We start from the raw sequence: 6,081 nt of genomic DNA on the forward strand, positions 1-6,081 counted from the left end.
ATTTTTTCTTTCCCCTCCCGCTCCTCCTTATCCAATTTGTCTTCGAGGCTGACATGAGAGAAAACCCCAAATGACAGCGCCTGCCCGGCACAGTTTTACCACAGTATCCTGAAAAAGGCATCTGGCGAGCTGATAGTGCAGGGGGGCTCCGGGCGGGAGCCCCGGCCGGAAGCACGAGCCCGGCGGCGGTTGCAGGGCCGATGCTTCAGCAAGGGCAGCAAACAGGAAACTTCCCCGGCATGGGGAGCTCCTCAGGGTCTGCCCGGCTCTCCGGGCCTGGCCCAGTGGCCCTGACCTCACCTGGGCCATCACAAGCCCCCTGTCACTCTTAGCCTACTGAACCAGCCACATGAGCACCTGGTGCCAGGCCCTCAGGCTGTGCTTGAGGCGCTGCCTCCTGCTGGGAGCTGTGGCTGTGGATATGGAGGCTGCAGGGCTCAGCGGGATGGCGTGGGCCTCGCCTGCCATGGTGGCACAAACCTATCTTTGATGGCTACAACTTGGGGACTTCCCCAGCAAACGCTCCCTATGCGGCCCTGCGTGGTGCCCGGCCGGTCTCCCAGTGTACCCAATGGCACTGCTGTACCAGAAGGCTCCAGGGGACACTGGGACATCCTCCTCGTGGGAACATGAGGGCTGTGTTGGTTGGTAGCCTGTGCGGCAGGGCCGCGGGTGCAGAGCATCTCCCGGCCAGCAGGGATGTGGCTGTGCTGTGCTTGCGGCCACCAGCTGCAGAGAGCTGAGCTGAAAGCAAAGAGAGACCTCGGGGTGGCTCTCAGTGTGCTGTGGGACATCGAAAGGAGGAGATCCCCTGCTGGCACCTCTCAGAGCACACAAGAAGGCAGCAGAGGAGTGATGGGCACGTGATGAAAGTAGTGCTGCCTGTCATATCAATTCTTCCTCATTGAGGGATGCAGACATCAGTCTGGGCATGGGGCTCCAGGCACTTCTTACCCTCTGGTTCTGAACCTGGAGGGGTCCAAGTCCTGCTGTGCTGAGTCATAGTTAGAGAATGTGGCACCCCAAATGTTCTTTCAGGGTGAAAGTCTCCTGCTCACTGCTCACAGAGCAGCCTCACAGTGGTTTGGAGCAGGGAGAGGGAAGGGAATGCTCAGCATCTCTTTGGTAAAGTCAACATACTTTTACTGTGATCTTTGACATCTTTGAGAAATCCTACAGGCTGAGGAGGATGTACCGAAAGAGCAAATCCAGATGGCATGTGTTAGCAGGAGGCAAGAAGGACAAGCTATGAGTTCAGGTATGGAGGAGCAAGTACTGTCACTGAGGGCTGAGTTATCTTGATGCTAAAGGGTATAAGAGAATCAGAGTGAGCATCTTAATAGAGTTCACTGTGCTGGGGCTGCTGCTTGGGATGTATAAAACATGGCTTCTAAAAAAAGGAACTGGCAAGACAGAGCTGCAGAGGGACTCAGCATTGTCCCGATAAAGTGGAGCAGAGCTGAGAAAAGGGAGACACTAATTACTTGCTACCACACAAGAACAAATCTCTCCTCTCTGAGTGAGGATATGGATCTCCAGCAGGCAGCTGGATGCAAAATCCTCTTTGTTTTATCCCTGTCAACAGCCTGGAGCATCATAGCAAAGGGAACAGCATTGCCTCAGGGGGAGCGAGGGCAGAGCACACGAAGCAGCCAGCTCTCTCCTTGGGAGCACACAGAGGGGAGGAGGATGTCCTGTGGGCAATGATTCTGAGTTGCCCGCTCTCCTTCTCTAACTGAGTCCTGCATCCACAGCGTTCTCTGCTTTCGCTGGCACAGGCTGGCCAACGTCCAGAGCCAGCTCTGCCCGCTGGACGTTGTGGCCTTGTCCCTGGAACCTCCCTGTGCTAAAGGAGCAGAGCAGGCAAGCACCTCCGTCAGCCCCTGGAGGATTTGCCCTTCCCTGCTCACAAGCTCTGTTGCTGCTACTGCTGCCCAGCAGGGATGGCTGCTTGCGGCCGGCCCTGGGTGCTGCACATAAACCAAACCCTGCAACAGTCCCACTCCGAGCTCCCGCGGGGCAGTCCCGCAGCTCCCACGCAGCCCCAGGGACCTTCCTGCCCCGCAGTGAGGCTGGCAGCCACCAGGTGTCCCTGCAAGCCCACGCTTGGGTTGCCTCATTCGGAAGAGATGGGGATCGGGCCGGGCAGAGGTGACCGTCGCCCTGCCGAAAGGAGGGTTGGAGAGAAGCACCGCTGGGCTCACTGGCACTGATGGAGCAAATCCATGGAGCAAATCCCCGCCCTACCCGCAAGGGCTGGGGACTGCGGGGGCCTTGGGGAAGCGGGCAAGCCTGGCCTAGGCAGAGTCCCACAGAGATGTGCAGTGATGTGATGCTTCAGGCAGCAAGCACTGCCGATGGTATTACTCAGGCCTGTCTGGAGGGCATGTCCCCCACCTGCAGAGGTGGGACACTGATGGGACGTGGGCTGGCTGCACACCCTTTGCCCTCTCCTATCTCCACGAAGGCTGCAGGGGGTGATGTAGACCTACAGATGCAGCAATACTGGGAAAAGCAGCATCAGCCCCCCACGTGCTCCAGTATCTGTTTGAGCACTGTCTGCCTTAGTTTCCTCCCCTCTGACAATCGGACATTAATCTCCCTCTCCTCGCTGTCCTGGTCACGTTCATTTTTATCACAGTTCCGTTAGTGCCAGGCTGAGCTTTCCGGGCGCTGGCGGGGCCCTGAGGTGCTCCTTGTGCCAAACCCCACCATCCTCACAGCCAGCAGCCACCCCGCTGAGCTCCTCACCACATCAGGATACAGAGCCCTGCAACCAATTCCGGACAGGCTTATTTCAGCCTTCTGGTCAACCGCAAGCACGGGGGGTTTCACAAACACGGTGTGCCAGCCAGGGTGCACTGGGGCCTGGCCCTACAGCCCAACCGATGTTCCGGATGCTCTGTGGGACCACAACAGCAGCGAGACGCCCCCCAGGCTCCCCAGAACCAGAGGTGCTGCTGCTGGATGCCTGAGGTGTGCTGTATCTCTCCAACTCCCAACCTGGCTTGCAGCACTGCAGCTCTGGCAGATGGGTAAGCAGTGAGTCTCTACCTTCCCCCAGCAGCCTGTGTGCACCCATAACCCAGCACAACACTGCTACACCGGGCACAGCCATGCACAGGCCAGCTCCAAGCCCATTGGTTACCCAGAGTAGAAGAGCTGAGTGATGATATGCACTTGTGTTCCCCATGGCTTCATTCTCTATCACAGCTCAGAAGTTATCACAGGGGAACAGAGGCTGTTGTTGCGTGCCATAGGGTAAAGCTGTGGTTTCAGCTAGGACCTGGGCAATCACTGCAGCTCACTGGCGTGGCAGCTCCCCAGGCTGCAGTGAACACCCCTGGCTCTCTATCCTCTGCAACAGCTTGGGTGCATCTCTTTATTCAGTTATATTTGGCTCTTAGCAATACAGGTTTCAGCAAAACTCAGAAGCAGGATCATTGCTGCTGTAGGGACTGAAGAGACATGAAAGGGCTTCTCCCTCCTTCCCCTTTTCCTCTTTACAGAAACAACCTCAAACCAATTTCAGACACCCACAGCACAACCTATGTGCAGGAACCAGCTGCAGAGTGGGAGGCGCATCCTCATACAGAAGTGCTGTCTGTAGCACAGGCATCATTCTCCTGTGCCAAGAGACTGAGCCCAGGCACCAAACTCTGGGAAAATCCCATGTAAGGCACACAGGACTCGGAGCATCACCCTGCATCCTGAAGAAGCAGCTGTCTCCAGCCTGGGAGGCCTGGGCCCACCATCCATGCCCAAGGAGGACATGTATTTGTGCAGGAGGTGCCACCTAGCAGCTGGCTGCTCCTCACTCTGTACAGCTGCACCAGAGGAGCTGATGCAGGTCCCAGGATGCGGGGGAACTCTGGGAAGCAGAGCCACATAGCAAGGCAGAGTCTTTGTCACCTCTTTCCAGGCCCCCTAGGTTTTACTTGCTAATTACAAATTATCACTCCCATGCATGTATTACCTGTTTACCTGCACACCCCCATTTTCCCAGGCATTGCTCCCATTCTTCCCCACCACGGCCTACCTTTCCTCTCCCCATGCCCTAAAAGGGCAGGTGCCTCTGAGCCCACCCTGCAGCACAGTGGTGCTGGGATACATGGGGAAGTGTTCCCTGGCAGAGTGGAACACAAAGCAGCAGCACCTGCAGTGAGTGCATCCCGTGTGCGTCAGAAGGCAGAGGCTGCTGAGAGATGTGCCTTTCACCTGTCGTCAGTGCAGCTTCTTCTCTTCAAGGTCCTATTGTGCCCCTTGCAGAACATTGGGAAGCTTTGCCAGACTAATCCTGCCCGGTATCCACCCCATCTGGACTGGGGAAAACAATACAAGCCCTTAATTTCCTAATCCTGGGAGCTTCCAGGCTTTGCTTTGATAGCAGCTCTGCCTCAGCCCATCTGCAAGGCAGGGCTGGAACCTCTGTCTTCATGTCCTGACAGTTCCAGGAGGCATCTCTCACCGCTGTGTGCCTGTGGACAGGCTGGCACAGCCAGCTGGAGGGAGCCCATCTCCTTCCCCTACCCCAGCAAAACAAGGAGCTGCCCTTTACATCCCTGCAGCTCCAAAGGCTGTGACTTAGAGGCTTATAAGTGTTGCTCAGACTCCAACAGGAGCTGGTTGATGATCAGTATTCTCCCTCCTGCCCAGTGACCTGCACAGCCCCCGAGGACATGTGGAGCAGGGACCAAACCGCCTGCATGGCCCAGCATCATCCCACAGTGCAGGTGGGGGCTCGCAGGGTTGGGATCTGCAAGGGCCTGGCTGCTGGGGAGCGGCAGGATGGAACACAAACAGGAAAGCTGGCAGGGACCCAGCCCTTCCCAGCTGGGACAGGAAAGAGACGCTCCGTCCCTGCTCAGGGCACGAACAGCAGGGGTGTATGAGCACCGAGCATAACCCACCGCAGGCTGTCCATCCCGAGAGGCTCCTCTGGGACCACCCCAATCCCTTCGTGCTCCACCTGAAGCTCCCAGAACCTCTTTGTCACCTACCAGCCCCGGGGTCCCGGCGGGTACCCAGCACGAGCGCAGCCCACGGGACGCGGGTGGGGCTGACCTCAGAGCCCCAGAGCCGCCTCCTCTCCTGGGCTCTGCGAGCATCCCGGCCCGGATGCAGCTCCGCTCATGGAGGCGGCTCGTAGCAGGACTGCTGTGCCGCGGGAGGGCACCATCGGCCAAGCTTCGCCCGTTGAAGTTCAGCGATGGCACCAGTTTCTCCTGCAGTGGCAGAAAACAGATTGGCCAAGGTGCATCCCAGCAAGCACCACCTGGATGCCTGGTTTGAGTGCTAGAGAGATGGGAGAGAGAACTACCTGTGTTCCTCATCCCCTCCGCACAGCATCATCCCCAGGCGCAGTGATCACCTTCCCCCCTGCCAGGGGCACCGTCTCCCAGCTGTCAGCACCCGGCCTCCCCGCAGGTGTGAGGACAGGACGGCCCTTTGTGTGCCAGCCTCACGGCCACTCGTTCCACAGGGCAGGTTTTCAGCCGAGCTGGCACAGCTCCCCAACTTTTCAGCACCTCCCATCTCACTGCCACAAAGGGCAGCCCTGTCCCTGAGAGCCCAGAGCATCTCCCCTGTAAAGGATGGGGAGAAATGGGGAGTGGGTCACCTCTCTGGAGAGCATTAATGGGTCACGTAGCCAAGAAAGGAGGGGTTTGGGAACGCAGAGCTTGGTCACCCTCTGCAGAGATCTGCCATATCCTTCTCTTTGCAGCTCTTCCTACAATAGCAAATAAAAAGTAAAAAGAATCTGCTCACAGCCCCTGACCTGGCCATGTGTCAAAGCCTGCATGTTTGTACAGCAGCCTTGGGATTGACACCTGGCCGGCAGGATGGGCAGTGAGCCCTTCAAACACTGCAGAGCATCAGCCAGTGACCGCATGGTCCTGGCTGCCTGCCCCACTCCAGTCGGGAAATCCTGCTTGCTGTGCCCCAGGCTGCAGGTGCCCCCAGCCTTGGCAGATCCCTCACTAGTGCCCACAGTTCCAGCACAAGTGGCCCTGTGCCCTCCCAGATGGGGTGATGGGCAGGTGCACTGCTCCTGCTCTGGCTATTGGCCTTGGATGCTTG

At 57.9% G+C, this 6,081-nt stretch overlaps 1 long non-coding RNA gene across 1 annotated transcript; it reads left to right on the plus strand.

Annotated features, from left to right (window-relative positions):
• Nucleotides 1-6: 6 nt before the first annotated feature.
• Nucleotides 7-5,774, plus strand: LOC109369887. The gene is made up of 3 exons (XR_002119512.2): nucleotides 7-103; nucleotides 1,169-1,258; nucleotides 3,510-5,774. It is a non-coding gene; the product is annotated as an uncharacterized LOC109369887 (long non-coding RNA).
• Nucleotides 5,775-6,081: the final 307 nt, after the last annotated feature.

Source organism: Meleagris gallopavo, chromosome 14 (genome assembly GCF_000146605.3).
Source record: "Meleagris gallopavo isolate NT-WF06-2002-E0010 breed Aviagen turkey brand Nicholas breeding stock chromosome 14, Turkey_5.1, whole genome shotgun sequence".
Taxonomy (NCBI): domain Eukaryota; kingdom Metazoa; phylum Chordata; class Aves; order Galliformes; family Phasianidae; genus Meleagris; species Meleagris gallopavo.